The sequence below is a fragment of the Bos indicus genome, chromosome 5 (assembly GCF_029378745.1).
Source record: "Bos indicus isolate NIAB-ARS_2022 breed Sahiwal x Tharparkar chromosome 5, NIAB-ARS_B.indTharparkar_mat_pri_1.0, whole genome shotgun sequence".
In the NCBI taxonomy this organism is placed as follows: domain Eukaryota; kingdom Metazoa; phylum Chordata; class Mammalia; order Artiodactyla; family Bovidae; genus Bos; species Bos indicus.
The window spans coordinates 83,396,310-83,418,744 of record NC_091764.1 but is presented as its reverse complement, the minus strand read 5'-3'; the positions used below and the strand labels follow the sequence as shown (position 1 = coordinate 83,418,744).

The 22,435-nt window shown below is 40.8% G+C and overlaps 1 protein-coding gene across 2 annotated transcripts in view; it reads right to left on the bottom strand.

The window, feature by feature from the left end:
- ITPR2 (inositol 1,4,5-trisphosphate receptor type 2) overlaps positions 1–22,435 on the bottom strand; it is a 593,100-nt gene that overhangs the window by 139,694 nt on the left and 430,971 nt on the right. The gene's annotated exons all lie outside the window — the stretch shown is intronic.

Below are 22,435 nucleotides of genomic sequence, written 5' to 3'. Positions count from 1 at the left end.
TCCCAGACATGAATCCTGGAGTGGGTTGCTATGCCTTCCTCCAGGGGATCTTCCTGAGCCAGGGATAGAACCTGCATCTCCTGCATTGCAGGCAGATTCTTTATGATCTGAGCCACCAGGGAAGTCCCCACATTAGGCATTAGGATTCAACATAAGAAGCTGGGGGGAAGGTACATAAATACACACTAAAAGAATGGAAACAAACTAGACTTTAGAAAGCAAGACAAAGGGCGCATCTGGGGACTGGTCATGGGGTCATCACAAACTTTATCATTATTTTTCTTATACTATTTAAGCTTGGAAGCAATTATAACAAAATTTTTAGCAACAGATATTAGGCCCTTACAAACAATTGCAGTTTAGGACCATGAATTTTAAATCATTATAACTAAGTTCAAACACATCTTTATCAATCAAAATAGGAACCGTTACAATCAACACTTTTTTGCCAAGAAGAAATAAGTTTCACACTCATTCAATCTATAGAAGAAGCTAACACAAATACAAACCATAAAGGAATTTTTCTCTTAATGTGGCAAGATAAACTGAGATCCTTATCTATTCTTTTTGCTTCTATTAGAAAAGGAGTCAGGAGATTAGAGGGAAGCCGTTTGGGATTGGTGTCATCTGCCCAGATCCAATCCCAGGACTGTGAGGTCCTTTATAAAGAAAGTAGACCAAAGAAGAAATAACTCTTCTTCCAGCATATGGATGCCACAATTATTATTATTAGAATAGGGTCAAAGCCATGACAAGAAGAAGAAAAGGTTTTCTCACATGAGGTAGTTCAGCAGTGTGGTCTTGGCAAGAGAACAATCACGTCACCATGGCAGGAGTTGTTTGTACTAAGATACGTCAAAGGAGAACTGGCTTTAGGCCCTCCAGGTAGACAGGAGAACACCCCTCCCACCTCAGGCAGTACAGCCCAGGCCACAGGAAATCCCCATTAATATTCGGCTCATGTTTGAGGTTAAGGAGTGAAGGGCTCCTTTCACAAGGAGAACATGATGGCTTTTTTCGCAAAGGAAGGAGGTGACATTAGAGACTGGGGGAGAAGTCAGGTAAGAATGAGACAAAGCGGGAAGAGTACTAGAGAGGGACCATGGGAAGCAGAGGGAAGTATGGATTCACCACCAAATAGTATAATGGGATCGATCAGCTGGGAAAAGTAACAAGTCTCAGTCTTTCTTAAAAAGTTAATTCACAAGTCCCTTTTTCTCCTTCTCAGGTTTCCTGTTACTCAAACACAGTTGTCCATATTACCTTGAGCAGTATTTGGACTGTAACCAGAATGAAAGAGGAAAAAGGCAATATTTGTTTTTCTGGATTTCCAAACAGGCTCCTAAGAATCCAAAGAGAAAGCCCTTAAGAAAGTGTAATCAAGAGGAAAGCTGGCAATGAACAGGGGAGAGAATAGATTGGGCATTCATTCAGAGAAATACAGTTTGGCACCCTGGGAAAGAGATGGGGCAAATTTCTTAGTACCTTGCCAGGCAGCTGTGAAGGATTCGTGGACCACCAGCCCAAAGGATCCCAGACCTAGGAAAGCATGAGGTCTCAAACTGTTTTCTCTCATCATGGCACATGTACACATCCAAAAGGAAGTAAAGCTGGTCCTTTCCCTTCAGTGCAGGACTGAGGGAGGGACCCTGCAAAGCCAGTATTACTCTGTTACAGCATTGTTATCTAAGGTATTAAAGAAACATAGCTTTTACTTATCTAATATTTAAAATAAATCCTTTATATTTCTTAGAGATCAGTTTATTATTTCCATCTTACAATGGTAGCCAATCTAAAGATAATGGGAAATAACAAGAAATTTGCCAAAATTTTTAAAACTCCTAATTTCCAAATGATCTAGACTCCTATTCATGAGGGTCTTACTAAAATGATAGTAAAACCAATAAAAGACCTTTAGTGATCATAATAAATATTTGACAGCAAACCCTTGAAGCAAGGCAAAAAGGAGAGGGAGGAAAAGGGCAAGAGACAATGCACTTTAAAACGACTGAAGGTAATAAGTTGTCTTTGTACTAGAGTTTTGCCATAAAGCATTACAAATTGTTGTGATGAAGAATCTAGCTTTCCTGCTGACTGCTAATACTTACGCTAATACAAAGATTCTCAGAATATGGCCCACAACCGGTGACATTAGCATTACCCGAGAACTTGTTAGAAAGGCAAATTCTAGGGCCCCACTTCACCTTCAGAATCAGAAACCCTGCAGTTGGGGTCCAGCAACCTGGTTTAACCAGCCCTCCAGGTGATTTCAATGCTGCTAAGAGTTGAGAATCCTTGTCCTTAATACATTTTTATCACCAGGACCAACTTATATTCTTGATGGGAAATCCCCTTTTGTAATCTAAAATTAAACTTATAAGAAGCAATTCTGTTTTTAAAGGAGGTGACTCAGTGGATAAATAATCCACCTGCAATGCAGGAGATACAGGTTTGATCCCTGGGTCAGGAAGATCTCATGGAAGAGGGCATGACAACCCACTCCAGTATTCTTGCCAGGAGAATCCCTTGGGCAGAGGAGCCTGGAGGGATACAGTCCATAGGGTCACAAAGAGTCAGACAAGACTGAAGTGACTGAGCACACATGAGAAAAGTGTAAACATTTAAAAACTCTTAAAAACAGTAGCAACTGAATACATTTTTCAAAAAAAAAAAAAAAATCTGAAATTGGGATCAGACATATAAAAAGTATTCCATTTAATTAAAAAAAAATTGGTCACCTATCACTCACAGATTGCAATTTCTGAGTTCACTTTGCTCTTTTAAAAAGATTTCTGTACTCACTATTTACAACAGCCAGGGCAGCATGGAAGCAACCTCAATGTCTATTGACAGAGGAATGGATTAAGAAGATCTGGTACATATATACAATAGAATATTACTCAGCCATAAAACAGAATGACACAATGCCATTTGTAGCAACATGGACCTAGAGACTGTCATACTGAGTGAAGTAAGTCAGACACAAACACAAGTATCGTATGATATCACTTCTATGTGCAATCTAAAAAAATGTTATCAATGAACTTATTTACAAAATAGGAAAAGAGTTACGGGTGTAGAAAACAGAATAGAGTTACCAGGGGTGAAAGAAGGCAGGAATAAATAGGGAGAATGGGATTGACACATATACACTACTATATATAAAACAGATAACTGATAAGAACCTACTGTATAGCATGGTGAGCTCTGCTCAGTACTCTGTAATGACCAATATGGGAAAAGAATCTAAAAAAGAGTAGCTATATGTATATATAAAACTGATTCACTTCTCCGTACACCAGAAAGTAACACAACATTGTAAATTAACTATACTCCAATAAAAATAAAATAAATAAAAGATTTCTGTACCAAAATCCCATCCAAGTAAAAAATGTTTATTAGAAGGTTTACATAATTATATAAGCATATTAGTTTATAAAATTAGTTTATAGATGTATTTTCATGAATAGATGAACAAAATTACCTTCTAAAAGCTAGATTTTTCCCTAGAATTGCTTGTCATATTTATTCTTTAGTTTCATTTATTCAATTAAAACAGGTCACACTTTCTCATATTTAATACTGTAGAAGTTATGTATGTTAGTATTTTATTAAAATTTTATAATTTTGAAGGAAAATATCGGTCATTTTGCATTTTTCATGGAAAATTTAAAAAAGTACAATATAATGCTGAACTGCTCCTGATATTAATATAAGAATATTTTCTGAGTGACTAAAACTACTGTCCATGAAAACAAATTGTATGTAAGTAGATTATATTCTCTGAAATCAGCATTTCACAAAAATATTCTATATTAATTATTGTTGGCAGTGTTCTACTCAAAACAAATAAAATATTTTCATGGCTAGAAGTACACAAAAAAATTAATTCTACTTGTTTAGTGGAGTTGTTCAAAATACAGATTAACATTAGTAAGTGATCACCAGGAAACACCCAAATGATATACCCTAGGAGTTTTTCTTTTGCTTTGTAGAATTGATGAAAGACAGACATTGCTTCAGACTCTATTTCTTTTTGCTGTAAATAAAGACAAGTCTTGGAAATTTCCAGGTTTTACTATTCCTATAGGGCTTCTCTGGTAGCTCAGTTGGTAAAGAACCTGCCTGCAGTGCAAGAGACCCGGGTTCGATCCCTGGGTCAGGAAGATCCCCTGAAGAAGGAAATATCAATCCACTTCAGTTATTCTTGCTTGGAGAATCCCATGGACAGAGGAGTCTGGCGGGCTATAGTCCATAGGATCGCAAGAGTTGGACACGACTTAGTGACTTCACCACCAGAACCACCACTATTCCCATAAAGGAAGTAATGCATTTCTTCAGACCCAGAGATAAGAGGATATAGTAGCTTCTTCAAGCATCTAGAAATAAATTAGCTGGAAATTTACAATCATGTCCCCTCCTTAATGATCTTTCAAATGTAGTTTGGGAAACACTAGCAGAACAGAAGGATCTTTCTCCACAGTAATAAAAATAATGAAACATGACTGTGAATTATCAATTATCATTTATCTGATGTTAGTGTATCTCCCCCACCTACAGTAAGGTCCTGGGAGGACAGGAATTTTATTTTGTTCATGATTGTGTCCCATGTATCAACAGAGTCCAGCATACAAGACTCCTTAATAAATATTAATTGGATGGATGGATGGATGGGTGGGTGGATGGCAGGCATAAAGAGTTTTTGTTTGTTCGATTTTTAATGGTAAATGTGCTTAATTTTCCAAAAGAGATTGATTTTTAGAAAATATTGAATCATAGTTTGTAAACGTGAAAGATGGTTTAATTCAATTTTATGGAAGAAAGCAAATGTTTACTTACAAAATAAAGAATTGATGAATTAGAGTATTGCTTATCTGTTCAAAAGTATTCTGATTCTTTCACCGTTTCTAGTGATTCTTTTTTCCCCCCTAAAGGAGGGCATTAAGAGATGAAGACAGTCATCTTTCTGAAGTCTTTGAACATATTAAAATGGGTCTTACGGTTGTCTGGGAAAACTTAGAGAACACTTGCTCTCAAAATAATTGTTGGAGTGAGGGGGCTTATTATCCACATTGAGGGATTATCTCTCGTTCTGCCCCTGACCTTTCACAGGACATGTACAATTACTTGACCTTTTTATGTCTAATTTACCTGGCTGTGAAATAATACCTACAATACCCTATCTAAGAGAATTACTGGAGAACCTATGCTTCTAAGACTCCTGACATTCCTCAACCAACCAGGCTTAGTGAAGAGCACAGTATTACTGTTCTACTCTCCATTATGATAAACCTTGTCTAAGAATGAGTCAATTGCTTTTCTCTTGCTCATAGTCTTGACAAAGCCACTTCAAAGTGGCCTAATTAAAGGCTTGGAATCCTAATGATGAGTTCCACAACAGTGCTGCCGCTGCCAGCGTGCTCAGGAATCTAATCTGAAGTGCACAAATGAGTCAGATGTAAAACCGGGGGAGGAATGTGGGGAATTGAGCAGAAGCACCATGAGGTAATTTTCAGGAACTTTAAGATCAATTGCTTGAAAGCATTTCAACCTCAGGTTTCTGCAGCTTTCTATTTTTGAGTTACATCAGACTGAGAAATTTACCATGGTAGTGCCTCTCTATGTTTAACTGTCTAATCAACAGCTGCTTTAAACAAAAAAAAAAGGTGGGCCTTTGTTAGACAGAGTGGTTCTCAAAAGTGAGAGAATTACTGCTCAAGTGAACTTCTGCATTCAAAGGAAACCTAATAAAGGGGGAAATGAGGTGGCAAGGTGAATTTCAACTCTAAGTTAGGATTCAGATAAGTTGAATCGAACTGAAAAGAAACAAAGAATTTCAAACAGACAGATTTTGTTGCTTGTTCATTCTGTGACACCCAACACCTTTTAAAAGTTATACAGTAATTCAGAAGTTAAATTACCCAGGTTGCAAATGAAGAGACAAAGAGAAGGCATGCAATGAAAAGAGAAAAGGAGGAAAGAAAATTCAGAGACAGACTCAATTAGAAAGACTTGTTCTGCTTTCTTAAAAAATACAGTATACTAACGCATATATATGGAATTTAGAAAGATGGTAACAATAACCCTATATACGAGACAGCAAAAGAGACACTGATGTACAGAACAGTCTTTTGGACTCTGTGGGAGAGAGAGAGGGTGGGACGATTTGGGAGAATGGCACTGAAATATGTATAATATCATATATGAAACGAGTCGCCAGTCCAGGTTCGATGCGCGATACTGGATGCTTGGGGCTGGTGCACTGGGACGACCCAGAGGGATGGTATGGGGAGGGAGGAAGGAGGAGGGTTCAGGATGGGGAACACATGAATGCCTGTGGCGGATTCATTTTGATATATGGCAAAACCAATACAATATTGTAAAGTTAAATAAAATAAAATTAAAAAAAATACATGGCTAACTGGTCAATATCTAAGGATATAGGCATCAAACACAAACGTATAGATACTACAGACAATGCTATATTCTGCAATTTATGCTTCTTTGGTATTACATGATAAGGTCATGAGTTATCCATAAAAGAAACAATACTGTTTGATCTATAAAGCACTGCTGCTGCTGCTGCTAAGTCGCATCAGGCGTGTCCGACTCTATGCGACCCCATAGACTGCAGCGCACCAGGCTCCCCTGTGCCTGGGATTCTCCAGGCAAGAATACTGGAGTGGGTTGCCGTCTCCTTCTCCAATGCATGAAAGTGAAAAGTGAAAGTGAAGTCGCTCAGTAGTAGTAGCAGCAGCAGCAGCATACGCAATTTTAACATAACAAAAACGCCACTTATCTCAATCCAGGACAACAACAACAAAATTCTCTTCATCATGTAAGCAATCATGAGCTAAATACTATGACTGGTGTATGCTTTCTGTGTTCATTCTAAAATGCTTCATGAAATTGTGATGTGTGTCCAGTAATTCTTTAAGCATAGGGAGCATGCATAATAGTGAACACAACAGACAAAATTCCTGCCCTTATGGATTTTCCAGTCATGGCGGAAACATATACAAACAAATCTATGGTCAATCAAAAGGGGAAAATGCTGAGAAGCAGCAGAGGATGGGAGTAATGAACACTGGGAGTGGCTGGAGGTTGCTATTTCAAATGAAATAGAACATTGTAACAGAAACTTAATAACTAAAGAAACAGTAAATTCAATGATAGAAAGTAGGAGTTGGTTTGCTGGTTTCAAAACACAGCCTTAAGACCAGGGTCACTTAAGTAGGGGAGGAAGAAGGTGGCCACAGAGGCAGGTAGAGGGGGTGCAGGGGTCAGGTCATATTGGGGAGCCTTTGAAGCCAATGATTTGATGTTTGTTTAGAAACTAGAATTATCAGAAGGTTGTGAGCAGAAAGACGACATAGATTTGATGTTTGTTTAGAAACTAGAATTATCAGAAGGTTTTGAGCAGAAAGACGACATAATCTGTATTGTATTCCTAAGGGCTCAGGGCAGTGCTGTTAGAGAAGCTGCTAGGCTTCCCAGGTGGCCCTAGCAGGTAAAGAACCCACCTGCCAATGCAGGAGACAGGAGAGACATGAGTTTGATCCCTGGGTTGGGAAGATCCCCTGGAGGAGGAAATGGCAACCCACTCCAGTCTTCTTGTTTGGAGAATTCCATGGACAGAGGAGCCTGGCGGGCTGCAGTTCACAGGGTTGCAAGGAGTTGGACGTGACTGAGTGGCTAACACAACGCACTAGCTTTCCTACTTCCACTCACCTCAGTGTCTTCTCTAACAGTGCGCCACGAATGTTAAGTTGCTTCAGTCATGTTCGACTCTGTGCAAATCATGGACTGGAGCCTGCCAGGCTCCTCTGTTCATGGGATTCCCCAGGCAAGAATACTGGAGTAAGTTGCCATTTCCTTTTCTAGGGGATCTTCCTGACCCAGGGATCGAACCCACGTCTCCTGTGTCTCTTGCAGGCAGATTCTTTACCACTGAGCCACCAGGGAAGCCCTCCAGTAACAGTACTTTATTCCTATTTATCTCAGAATGGTAATGCTTTCATGAGATACAGCACTCAGTACTTGATAACTATGAGTCAATTTTTTTTTTTTTAAGTAATCAGGCACGTGAGCATCAAAGGTCTCCCAAGCCTGTTTTTGACCACCTGCTCTGTTCTATTGAAAATGACTGAAAAGTTTGGCGAGGAGACAGACACAAACAGTGGGTATTTTAGAACAATCCCTCTGACCCTTCGGTGGAAAGTGGATTAAAAAGGGACTTCACTGGAGGCAAAGGAAGGAGGCTGTTACAGCTGCCTGGGCAGAAGGAGGAAACCGGCAAGAAGAGGAAGAAGCCTGAGCAGGTCTGAGAGATGTCAGAGGGAGGAAATGGTGAGCCATGCTGTCTGGGTTGGGGGGTGGGAAGGGTGGAGATGAACGCCAGCTTTCCAGCTGGGGAACTGGTTAGAGAACCATGCCATCACTAAGAAAGGGGGCTCAGTGTAGTTCTGGGTAGAGGCTGGTAATGACTTTAAGGTGGCTATTTCTCTGTGCCACGAACTGCAATGCAGACCATGACACACAAGAAAAGAAAACGTCTGAGCCCCCAGAAGCAGGATAGAGCCTGGTTGCCTGTCACCACCTGCAGCCTCAGCACTCATCTTTCCTGGATATGCTGAGTGTTTATTACTTTGGAAGACTTCTCCCTTCCTCTGCATCAATGCTGAACTGTGGAAGTGGTCAACTTTCCATTCATCTCCCAGAACAATGGAAATAAAAGCAAAATAAAAGCAAAAATATACAAATTGGATCAGCTTAAATGTCTTTGCATAGCAAAGGAAACAATAAACAAAATGAAAAGAAAACCCACAGATCGGAAAAAATATTTGCAAATGATGTGACCGATAAGGGATTACTCTCCAAAATTTACAAACAGTTCATGACGTTTAACAGCATCAAAACAAACAACTCACTCAAAAAATGGGCAGAAGACCTGAACAGACATTTCTCCAAAGAGGACATAGAGATGGGCAATGGGCACATGAAAAGATGTTTAACATCGCAAGTTAGTACATAAATGCAAATCAAAACTACAATGAGACATCATCTCATACCAGTCAGAATGGCTATCCTCAAAAAATGCACAACAATAAATGATGGAGAGGGTGTGAAAAGAAGGGGTCCCTCCTGTACTGTTGGCGAGAATGTACACTGGTACAGTCGCTATGGAGAACAGTATGGAGGTTCTTGAAAGACTGAAAGTAGAGCTACCATGTTGTTGTTCGGTCGCTCAGGTGTGTGCAACTTTTTGCGACCCCATGGACTGCAGCATGCCAGGCTTCCCTGTCCTTCACTATCTCCTGGAGTTTGCTCAGACTCATGTCCATTGAGTTGATGATGCTATCCAAGCATCTCATCCTCTGTCGCCCCCTTCTCCTGCCCTCAATATAACCCTCCAATCTCACTCCTGGGCATATATCCAGAGAAAAACATGAACCAGAAGGATATATGCGCTCCAGTGTTCATTGCAGCACTGTTTACAATAGCCAAGACATGGAAGCAATCTAAATGTCCATTGACAGAGGAATAAAGAACATGTAGCACATATATACAATGGAATATTACTCAGCCATTAAAAAGAATGAAATAATGCCATTTGCAGCCACATGGATGGACCTAAACAGTGTCATACTGAGTGAAGTAAGTCAGACAGAAGGAGAAATATCATATGACATCCTTTTTATGTGGAATCTAAAAAGAAATGATATAGATGAACTTACTTACAAAATAGAAAGAGACTCACAGAAAACAAACTTATGGTTGTTGGGGGGTTGGGATAGGGACTTTAGGAAGATCATGTATACACTGCTATATTTAAAATGGATAACCAACAAAGACCTATTAAATGAAGCATAGCCTTTCACAATTAAAAAAAAATGTTTTTTTTAAAAAAGAACAAGCTAAATTCAATTTCAAGTCAATCAAATGGGGGTGATGGATGATGTCAAGGAAAACCTGCCAAAGGATGTGTTTTCTGTTAAAACAATGTAGACTAATGTTTGTTTATTCCTTTTGGAGTTCATTTGTGGGCCCTCTTGCAGTGTCCATTTAGGATCTGAATCCAGCAACTGTCTGAATTTGAGCCCTCCCCAACTCTAATGAGCCTCAGGAAGGCTGATGCACTTCTCCTTCCTACTTCTGTCTCAGCAATCTGAGCCTGAAGGCCTTGCTGCAGCTCCCGAGCTCACTGACATTTAATTAGCACTGTCGCTGCTATCTCATCACGTGAGTTACCATCTGGGAACCGCAGTGCACCACGCAGGGTGGGTACCAGTTGAAATAAATGCCTTGTCTGGCAGCTAAAGATCTGCTTTTGCAAACAGGAATCCGTATTTCCTCTTAGCCCTTTCCTGGCAGTGCTTCTGGATAATGCCACTGTGCTAAGAGCAGAGACAAACCTATTTGAGGAGGCTTCGGAAATCTGAGATGGGCATGTTAAACAAAACACACACACACATACACACCCACTTCATCTAAAGAGCAACTGCCGTGTGTTGAGGGTATAAAAGCTGCTCAGTGACAATGAGAAAATTTGAGTTGTAATGCCACCAGTGTTTATCTCATCCTCCCTCCCCTCAAAGATTTAGAATGGATATTTCACTTTCATTATGCTTAAGACAGGGATCAGAAGAGGATATACTGGCTAAGCGGCTCTGAACCACTCCTTCTCTAATATGCACCCAGAATGAATCCACTTTTTAGTACTAACCTTATAGCCCTCTCTGCTCACTGCTGTCTGTTGGGGGCCCCCACCACTCAGTATGGATTGCCCTTAGTGAGGCTGTTGGTTATCTAAGTGCCAAACCCTGTCGGGATTTAGGGCTGCACTTGGGTTCAGATGGTTAAGACTCTGCCTGCAATGCAGGAGACCTGGGTTCGATCCCTTAGTTGGGAAGATCTCCTGGATAAGAGAATGCCTACCCAATCCAGTATTCTTGCCTAGAGAATTTCATGGACAGAGAAGCCTGGTGGGCAACAGTCCATGGGGTCGAAAAGAGTCAGACACGACTGATCGATTAACACTTACATACTGAGTTCGCTGGAGTCCCTGGTCCCCTGCTCCTTTGTGAGTCTCTCTCCTATTTTGCTTTCATGCCCCATTTGCTCAGACCTCTCATTCTCAACCTACATGTTTCTCCTTCTCCTCCTTTCCTGTAAAGTGCTCCATTGTTGGGGCTTCCCTCATGGTCCAGTGGTTAAGAATTCGCCTTCCAGTGCAGAGATGCAGGTTTGATCCCTGGTCCGGGAACAAAGATCCCACATGCCTTGAGGCAACTAGCCTGCGTGCTGTAACTGCTGAGCCCACACACACCACAACTAGAGAGTTTGCATAAAAGAAGATCCACTGTGCCACAACTAAGACCTACCACAGCCAAATTAATTAAAAAAAATTTTTTTTAAATAAAGCATTTCATTCCTAATCTTTTTCTCCTCTCATTCCAACTGTTTTTCCTGAGAAATCTCATCTATGCCCACCAATTCAAATAGCATCTATATACTACTATCTCTGTCCGTCCATGTTCCAAGCCCAGGTCTCTTTCCTAAGAATCAGGTACATATAATAAACTGCAGGTTATATACCTGTGACCCAATGTCTCACAAATTCCTCAAATACCAGAGGTCCAGAACCAAGCTTCTTTCCCCCCCGTCCTACCCCCTAGTCGTCTCTATATCCCATCTTACCCAGCCACCAACTCTACACCTCGCAGTTATCTCCCATCATCCCGTTCTCCTCACGCCATTCCCAGAAGCGGAGTGGAGTCTGCATATAGACGATGCTAAAGGTCAACCCCCTTGGGAAGCTCTCCAGGTGTCCTTGACTGACCCTGCCTATGTCCCCAGCCTCATCCCTGGCCCTCTCCCACGTTGTGCCCCAGCTGTCCGGCCTTCTCTTCTTGTTTGGTCCTTAGGAATTTTATATGCAAAGCACGGGGCTTAGGATTCTCACATAGCCATGGGGGATCTAAGAATCCATGCCCAGGAGGAGAAAGTTACGGTTTTTGTTCTGATGTAAATTTTTTTAAAAAAGATTCTTTCTGTGGATAAATCACCCAGGTTAATTCTTTTAATTTCATGTAAAAGAAAATTAGGTGATAATCAGATTAGTTTGATAGCACAAAGGTAGAAATTTCAAAAGGAGAGGGACAGGAAACAGATTAGAAGAGGCTGGATCTGGGTCAGGTGACCAGGCTCTGGGACAATTAGGGAAGGAAGCTGGCGAGGGCGAATGTCTAGCCTGTGGACAACTTGAATAAAAATACCCAGGATGGATGGTAAGAGGCAGTTGCGGGCTCCACCCCAGACTTAGTCAATCAAAGTCTCTGGGGACAGGGTCAAGGAGCTGATGCACACTACAGTGTGATAACCAAAGCTCTGACCTCCACTTTTTAAATTTAATTAGAATATAACACCTTCACAGTGTTGTGTTAAGTTTCTGTTGTACAACAAAATGAAGCTGCTATATGTATGTGTGTTTCCCCTCCCTCTCCTACCTCCCTCCCGGCCAGTCCCATCCCACATCTCTAGATCATCACAGAGCCCTGAGTTCAATCTCCCTATGCTACACAGCAACTTCCCACTAGCGATCTGTTTTAAATACGTCAATGCTTCTCTCTCGATCTGTCCCACCCTGCCCTTCCCCTCTTGTGTCCACAAGACCATTTTCTCTGTCTCTGTCTCTATTCCTACCCTGGTTCATTAGTACCATACACAATGTTTCCCCAGTTTGGAGATGGAAATATTACCTTTCCCCCAGCTAGCAGTTTCTTTAGTTTGCCCTCTCACCTCTACCCCTAGGTCTGTGTCATTCCAAGTATTGTGCCCCCACGCTCCGCTCTTCTGCTTCTGTTCTACTTGATTCATCCACACCCCTGTTTCATTCATTCATTCATAACTTGATTCATTCATACTCTCAATCTAATGATTCAGCACACACTGCCCAGGCAATGGGTTAGTAGCATCAGGCTTCCACTGTTCATAGAAGGCTGAAATCAGGATCTCAGCAATGCAGAGTGACTTCACTTTTATCCAGGCAGATTCTAAGTGTATGTCTCTCTGTGGTATGTGTATGCCTGTGTGTTACACTCATAAACAAAGTGAATTAAATGTTATAAATATAGAGATGAAAAATAAATGACCTATCACTTCTGACTCATAGAGATTTTTCAAATGTGAGAAACTTCAGACTGTGAAGGTTCTACAGATCCTCTAAAGCAGAGTTTGGCAAACTCTGGTTTGTGGGTCAAATCTGGCCTAACATCTGTTTTCATCAATGAAGTCTCATTTTAACACAGGCTGGTTTGGCACTAGACTGGTAAGTTAATGTTTCCAGTAGAAACTGTATAACTGAAAACCAGCCTAAACTATTTACTAGGTAGCCCTTTGCCAAAAGTTACCTATAAAAGTAAAAGAACAAAACCAAAAAACTTGCCAATACTTTGCAGGTCTCATAGAGCAGACAAAATCAGAGAGGGAGATAGATACATAGTGAAGTGAGAGTCACTCAGTCGTGTCCGACTCTTTGAGATCCTATGGACTATACAGTCCATGGAATTCTCCAGGCCAGAATACTGGGGTGGATAGCCATTCCCTCCTCCAGGGGATCTTCCTAACCCAGGGATCGAACCGAGGTCTCCTGCATTGCAGGAGGATTCTTTACCAGCTGAAAAGGTATCTTTGGAACCAAAGAGCTTTATACCTCTAGAGTTGATATTACTTCATTGATTACATAAATCCCAACAGGGGACTTTACAGAAGTTTCCCCTTCTTATAATCTCAAACAACTACTTGGTTGTGATGTAGAAGGGGGACTTTTTCGGTCTGGCTGAGGGTAACTACTTTCCTTTCTGAAACTTGACATTTTAGTTCAACAGTTTATCTTCTAGCATTATTTTGTCACTGTGGTCTTTCACTTTTCTGTGCCTCTGTAAGTGATTCTAAAACTCCAAATGCACCAACAGCCACAAAACACAAAGGCATTACTAGTAATACTCAACATACCTACAGAAGCCTCTCGGCTACTAAATCAGAAAAGAACTATTCTCATATTCCACCTTAATATTCTACCACTGGATCTATTGATTAAAAGCCTAAAGTAGATCCTTCTGTCCTGACAGCCCATCCCATCTCATACTTCTACAATGTGTCCTGGGAATAAAGTGTCAGCTATATGTTAACCTTTCTTCATTTACGTTTGAGCTGGAAAAACAAGTTAACCAATAAACATAGGCAGATACATGAAAGTACATACACACCAACACATACATTCAGGATACTCCTTGTGCTAAGACATTCGTGTTTTTATATTGGCTTCTGTGTTTACTAATTATATTTTCTCATGGGTTTGTATCTAATTGATCTGTCTTTAAATACTTGCTTAATACTCTCAGGGTATAAATTAGCACGTGAAATAAAAGTACAGTCATTAAAATATCTTTTGGAGACTTGTAATAATGCTTTTGAGTTGGTGGATATATTTAAAGCCAAGTTCTGTGCCATTTGTCTCTGTGTTATTGTGTTTAGCATTCAACAAAATCCTTAACGTCTCATTAATTTTATGGCAACATAAATAAGAACCAAGTATCCTAAGGAAGAATTTAGTAGACACTTACACTATATTTCAATAATCAACTGAATCAACAAATCAATTTCAGTTGATTTCAATACCAACGGAATTATTTTTTGGCACTTAAAACCCTCCAGAATTTCGTAAGGTATGTCCCTCAACCGCTACCTCTACATCTGTACAGTGCTGCTCTATCTCCTAATGTCCCAGAGCTCCTCACTTCCATACACATATCATGATGACTACTTCTGGTTCCTCTGCTCATTTCTTCCCTGTGATGGAAATGCCTTCCTCTCTTTTCTCTGCTTATCTAAATCTTATCAGAGCCTCTTGATGAAGGTTAAAGATGAGGGTGAAAAGCTGGCTTAAAACTCAACATTCAAAAAACTAAGATCATGGCATCCTGTCACTGGGGACAGTGACTGAAGCCATGAAATTAAAAGACACTTGCTCCTTGGAAGAAAAGCTATGACAAATCTAGACAGTATTAAAATGCAGAGATATCATTTTGCCTATAAAGGTCCATACAGTCAAAGCTATGGTTTTTCCAGTAGTCATGTATGGATGTGAGAGTCGGACCATAAGGGAGGCTGAGCACCAAAGAATTGATGCTTTTGAAGTGTGGTTCTGGAGAACACTCTTGAAAGTCCCTTAGAAAACAAGATCAAACCAGTCAATCCTAAAGGAAATTAACCTTGAATATTCATTGAAAGGACGGATGCTGAAGCTGAAGTTCCAGTACTTTGGCCATCTGATGTGAAGAGCCAATTCAGTAGAAAAGATCCTGATTCTGGGAAAGACTGAAGGCAGGAGAAGAAGGGGGAAACAGAGGAAGAGATGGTAGGATGGCATCATCAACTCAATGGACATGAGTCTGACCAACTCTGGGAAATGGTGAAGGACAGGGAAGACTGGCGTCTATGGAGTCTCAAAGAGTCGGACGTAACTTAGTGACTGAAGAAAACAAATCTTAAGGTTTATCTAATATGTTAGCCCCCTTGGGAATCCCTGATGGTCCATTGGCTAAGACTCCGAGCTCCCGATGGAGGGGCCTTGGGTTCAATCCCTGGTCAGGGAACTAGATCCCACATGCCACATCTAAGAGTTTCCATGACACAATTGAAGATCCCATACAGCTAAATAAATAATTATTTTTAAAAGTAAAATAAAATGTTAGCCCCTCCACAAAGCCCTCCTCAGTAACACCAATGCTAAGCGCTTCCCTTTCTAGTCATCTGTGGCACTTGTTAACTGTAATAGTCACTCATTTAATCACTCAATCAAAGTATTTACTGTATCATAGTCCTATGCACTGGGCAACGCATTCAAGAATAAAATAAAACTAATGTTTTTACGGTCTGGGTCTGTGTCTAAGTTAAAAAGACTGTGGCAGAATCAAGAGTTTCATTACAAATATGTTAAGTGTGAGATGCCTAAAAAGACATTCAGATGCAGACTTCCTGGGTGGCACAGTGGTAAAGAACCCACCTGTCAATGCAGGAGATGTAAAAGACAAGGTTTTGATATCTGAGTCAGGAAGATCCCCTGGAGAAGGAAATGGCAACCCACTCCAGTATTCCTAGTGGAAAACTACATGGACAGAGGAGCCTGGTGGGCTACAGTCCATGGAGTGGCTAAGAGTCCGAGAAAACTGAGTGACTGAGGACACACGCACAAGATGCCTAAAAAGACATTCAAATGAAGATCTTAAGCAGCTGGATGTACAAATCTGGTGTTGAGAGGAGAGATTCAGGTTGAAGATATAAACTGGGAGTTGATTATGGTGCATCTGGTGTTTAAAGTCACGTGACAGAATGAGACCATCTGAGTGTCCGCTGAGAAAACCAGAGCCGTGGAATGGGTCCTGGAACTCTCCTTCTGATAGAAACGGGAGAGGAATAGGAACCAGTGCTGGGAAGAAGGCAGAAAGAGTAGAAAACTGTGCAGCAAGAAAGCTAAGTATTTCAAGAAGACAGCATCCCAGTGTGTCAAATGTTAGTGACAGGAGAAATATGATGGAGACTGAGGACAAACCATTCAATTATTCAGGTGGCAGTCACTGGTGACCTCGTTAGGAGCTGTCCTGGTGGCATGGTCAGGAGGAAAGCCTGACAGGGAGGGATTTCAGAGAGAATAGAAAGAGGAAATGGAGGTAGCAATTGTATACAACTTCTGATCGTTTTGCTAAAAAAGGGAGCAGAGCTACGGGTCAGTGGGCTAGGGGTTTTTTTTAGAGAAGCTGATTTGCCTGCTTGAATGCTGAGCAAATGATCGAGCAGGGGGAAAGCGCTGTCTCTGTTCCTCTGACTTTCTCTCCCTCTCTGTCTCAGCCACACATTCACTTTCCTGTGCACACTCCTAACCTGAGATCCCAGAGCATCCCAGGGACATACTGTCCACAGGGCTGCTATGCTGTGATCGTCTTTATGTGGTTGTTGTTAAGTCACTCAGCCATGTCTGACTCTTTCGTGACTCCATGGACTGTAGCTCGCCAGGATCCTCTGTGGGATCTCCCAGGCAGGAATACTGTTGTGGATTGCCATTTCCTTCTCTAGAGGATCTTCCCAACCCAGGGATTGAACCTGCATCTCCTGCATTGGCAGGTGTATTCTTTGCTGCCACCAGGGAAGTCCTTGATTGTCTTTATGTCTCCCAGTAATAAAGGGTAAATTCCATGAGAGCAGAGACTATATGTCACTGTCATGCCCTCAGATATCTCCATCTGTGGCACAGTTGGTGTCTCTAGAATAGCTTCCCCAAAAGGAACTGGTGATGTGATCTCAGGGATCAGGCTCATTGAGCATGGAATCTGCATCTGTTTGGTGAGAGCATAACCAGGGGATAATATGTGATCAATAAATTTACATTGACTTAAGAATGAACTGAGAATGAATTTAAAGTCATGAAAATAAATCTGATGAGCCTTAAAGTTGATGGAGCACTTCTGATGCACCAGGCTCTGTCCAGGTGCTAGATGTGTACGTAGGAATATTTGTGAAGACAATTGCCAGTCTTTATATAATGTTAAAGTTGTTACTGAAAATACAATTGCCTTCTATTACTTTGCTGTATGGCAACAGGATACAGCTAAGTACTTTTTAAAATTTAGAATCTAACAGGCCTTTTTAAATTGCAAAGTTGTATTAATCTAAACTTCTATCATATGACCAGTAATTAATACTATTAGTGAAGGTTCCCTCAATCAATTTCTATATGCCTCAGGTACATTGAAGTGTTGTACTTCACTAATGATCAAATCATATGGCTTTGTTTTTTTTTGGGGGGGGTCTGGGTCTGGGTGGGGTGTTATTTTACATTATATATTATCATGTAACTTAAATATTTCTTTCTATGCCTTGGTTGCCAAGAAACATTGAAAAATTAATGCTTAAAATAATATTAGTTAGTAATATTTTCCCCTGATGCTAGGAAAGATTGAAGGCAAAAGGAAAGGGGGGTAGCAGAGGATGAGATGGTTAGATAGCATCACCAACTCAACAGGCGTGAATCTGAGCAAACGCAGGGATAAAGTGGAGGACAGAGGAGCCTCAAGGACTATGGTCCAAGACATTGCAAAGCGTCAGACACAACAGCAACTGAACAACAACAACATATTTTTTCTTATGTCAAACTGCCATATGATAGCAGCATAGAAAAACATCTTTACTGTAGTGAGAAAATAGCTGATCCTGGTTTTCCTATTTCTTTGAGACAAGAAAACTTGCAATTATGTTCAGTTTTCAGAAAAAGTTCCTTTAATTGCTTACATTTCTACATATCTATCTGCCAAGACTAACAGCAGGTTTTTCACGTAGCTGGGCAATTAGGATAAGCGTATTTTCTGTTATTTGATAAAATAACCTCTTGATATTTAAAAAAGCTATTTTCAACTAAATTCACATATTGGAAAGTTTCTACAATATGAAAGTCTCTCTATGAAGTGACCTTACATACCTATTTTCAGAATGACTGTTGTACATGCTTCACATTTATTTATATTCAACTCTTGATTATAACTCAAAAATACAGATCATTATTTATCCCTCAAGACTAAAAACAGCTATGTTCATTTTTTTTCTGGTGTGTTCTGCAGAACAGTTTAGAAAACATTGTTTACCATGCTGTCTTCTGCCCTTGTATATGTTTCTTTTAGAGTTAAATAACAGTAATAAGTTGGTCATAAATGAATAGTATAGATATGACTTGTATTGCCCATTATTTTTCACTCTTGGTTACTACCAAGAAGCTCAGCACTACCACTGATAGACAAGAAGGATATTGGGTAAGATACTTAGCATACTTTGATTCTTTTCCTTTTCAAGCCTTTTGATCTTATATTCTAACAGTCTAATTATACAAGTGCATTTCTTATTCAACCTCAAATTCCTTTTATAAGTAGGTAAGGTAAAAATAAATACATAAATATCTAGTAGCTGCTTATTTTTGTTGTTCTTGTTCAGATGCTAAGTCATGTCCAACTCTGTGACTCCATGGACTGCAGCACGCCTGGTTTCCCCATCTTTCATCGTCTCCCAGAGTTTGCTCAAACTCATGTCCATTGAGTTGATGATGCCATTCAACCATCTCATCCTCTGTCGTCCCCTTCTCCTCCTGCCCTCAATCTTTCCCAGCATCAGGGTCTTTTCTAATGAGTCGGTCCTTCGCATCAGGTGGCAAAAGCATTGGAGCTTCAGCTTCAGCATCAGTCCTTCCAAGGAATATTCAGCGTTGATTTCCTTTAGGATTGACTGGTTTGATCTCCTTGCTGTCCAGTTAGTTACTCTGTTACATTACTTAAAACGTAATATAACTCAGTAAAAGAGTCTTTACGGTCCAACTACTTCTAGTTCAGTTCAGTTCAGTTCAGTCGCTCAGTCGTGTCCGACTCTTTGCGACCCCATTAATTGCAGCATGCCAGGCCTCCCTGTCCATCACCAACTCCGAGAGTTTACCCAAACTCATGTCCATCGAGTTGGTGATGCCATCCAGCCACCTCATCTTCTGTCATCCCCTTCTCCCCCTTCCCCCAAACCCTCCCAGCATCAGGGTCTTTTCCAATGAGTCAACTCTTCACATGAGGTGGCCAAAATATTGGAGTTTCAGCCTTAACATCAGTCTTTCCAATGAACACCCAGGACTGATCTCCTTTAGGATGGACTGGTTGCATCTCCTTGCTGTCCAAGGGACTCTCAAGAGTTTTCTCCAACACCACAGCTCAAAAGCATCAATTCTTCAGCGCTCAGCTTTCTTCACAGTCCAACTCTCACATCCATATGTGACCACTGGAAAAACCATAGCCTTGACTAGATGGACCCTTGTTGGCAAAGTAATGTCTCTGCTTTTTAATATGCTGTCTAGTTTGGTCATAACTTTCCTTCCAAGGAGTACGCGTCTTTTAATTTCATGGCTGAAATCACCATCTGCAGTGATTTTGGAGCCCCCCAAAATAAAGTCTGACACTGTTTCCACTGTTTCCCCATCTATTTCCCATGAAGTGATGGGACCGGATGCCATGATCTTCATTTTCTGAATGTTGAGCTCTAAGCCAACTTTTTCCACTCTCCTCTTTCACTTTCATCAAGAGGCTTTTTAGTTCTCTTCACTTTCTGCCATAAGGGTGGTGTCATCTGCATATCTGAGGTTATTGATATTTCTCCCAGCAATCTTGATTCCAGCTTGTGCTTCCTCCAGCCCAGCGTTTCTCATGATGTACTCTGCATAGAAGTTAAATAAGCAGGATTGTCATCCTTGATGTATACAGCCTTGATGTACTCCTTTTCTGATTTGGACCAGTCTGTTGGTCCATGTCTAGTTCTAACTGTTGCTTCCTGACCTGCATATAGGTTTCTCAAGAGGCAGGTCAGGTGGTCTGGTATTCCCATCTCTTGAAGAATTTTCCACAGTTTATTGTGATCCACACAGTCAAAGGCTTTGGCATAGTCAATAAAGCAGAAATAGATGTTTTTCTGGAACTCTCTTGCTTTTTCCATGATCCAGCAGATGTTGGCTATTTGATCTCTGGTTCCTCTGCCTTTACTAAAACCAGCTTGAACATCTGGAAGTTCACAGTTCATGTATTGCTGAAGCCTGGCTTGGAGAATTTTGAGCGTTACTTTACTAGCATGTGAGATGAATGCAACTGAGCAGGAGTTTGAGCATTCTTTGGCATTGCCTTTCTTTGGGATTGGAATGAAAACTGACCTTTTCCAGTCCTGTGGCCACTGCTGAGTTTTCCAAATTTGATGGCATATTGAGTGCAGCACTTTCACAGCATCACTTTTCAGGATTTGAAATAGCTCAACTGGAATTCCATCACCTCCACTAGCTTTGTTCATAGTGATGCTTTCTGAGGCCCACTTGACTTCACATTCCAGGATGTCTGGCTCTAGGTGAGTGATCACACCATCGTGATTATCTGGGTCATGAAGATCTTTTTTGTACAGTTCTTCATTGTATTCTTGCCTCTTCTTCTTAATATCTTCTGCTTCTGTTAGGTCCATCCCATTTCTGTCCTTTATCGAGCCCATCTTTGCATGAGATGTTCCCTTGGTATGCTAATTTTCTTGAAGAGATCTCTAGTCTTTCCCATTCTGTTGTACTAGTTAGTGTCCAATAAATCTCTGGAAGTTTGCCTTGCAAACATAGCTCATGGATACTCATGTTGTTGTTTTTTGTTTCCCCCCAGAGAAAGCTGAAGTCAGAGAAGTTGAGTGACATAATCAGCAAATGGAGAGAACACAGAGTTCAGGGTGAATACGAGTTAAGCAGTTTGTACCATATTCTAGCCAACGTATGACTGTGAGTTGAAAACCCAGCCGTGTTTTCTACTCTCTGCACTACAGGCAATAATAAAGATGAAGTAATTGTTAAGTTAGTTAAACTCCTTCAAAGATATTAAGGATGGAAGTCATGTATCCAATTACAGGCCCATCCTTCTATTTCTATGAATAAAATGAAGCAATGCTGATGACTACATATTAGCATAAGAAAATAGAAGTGTCAGAGAGGTGAAGCAGCCTAGATCTCTAGGGAAAACATTTTAAGTAATCTGAGCAATATATACATTTCATATGACTTTGGTATAAATTAAAATTTAGCTACTTAAGAGTTATGTATATGCATATCCCTTAAAATGAATATAGCTCAAGCTGTGAGATTAGAATTTTAAGGGAAAAAAACAGATTAATGAGCAATAACAACTCATTAATGACAAATTAATAACAAACTTCATCAGCATGACAGAAAGCACCCTAGTCCTTGAAACAGGATGGCAGTTCCCACAATCCTCTAACCCCTGAAGGGAAAAAAAAGAGATACTGGCTTTGCTTGGGGACAAGGTAATAACTCAAAGGTTAAAATATGCTAGGGGATGTATGTATTTCCCTGCATGGAGAAAAAATATATAGAAACAGCCCTGCCTGGTATCTCTAGCTCTACTAATAGACTTTGCATTCAAGAATATAGCTGAAATCAGAGCAGACCTAAAGAGGAGCCAAAGAGGGCCTCCCTGGTGGCTCAGAGGGAAAGAATCCGCCTACCAGTGCAGGAGATGCAGGTTTGAGTCCTGACCCAGGAGGATCCCATGTGCTGCAGAGCAGCTATGCCCGTGTACCACAGCATTTGAACCTGTGCTCGAGAGCCCGGGAGCCACAAATACTGAAGTCCATGTGCCCTAGAGCCCGTGCTCCAGAATAAGAGAAGCCACTGCAGTGAGAAGGCCACACATCACAATGAAATAGTGGCCCCCGCTTGCTACAACTAGAGAAACGCTTGCCACCCCATGGACTGTAGCCCGCCAGACTCCTCTGTCCACCTAATTCTCTAGGCAAGGATACTGAAGTGGGTTGCCATTCC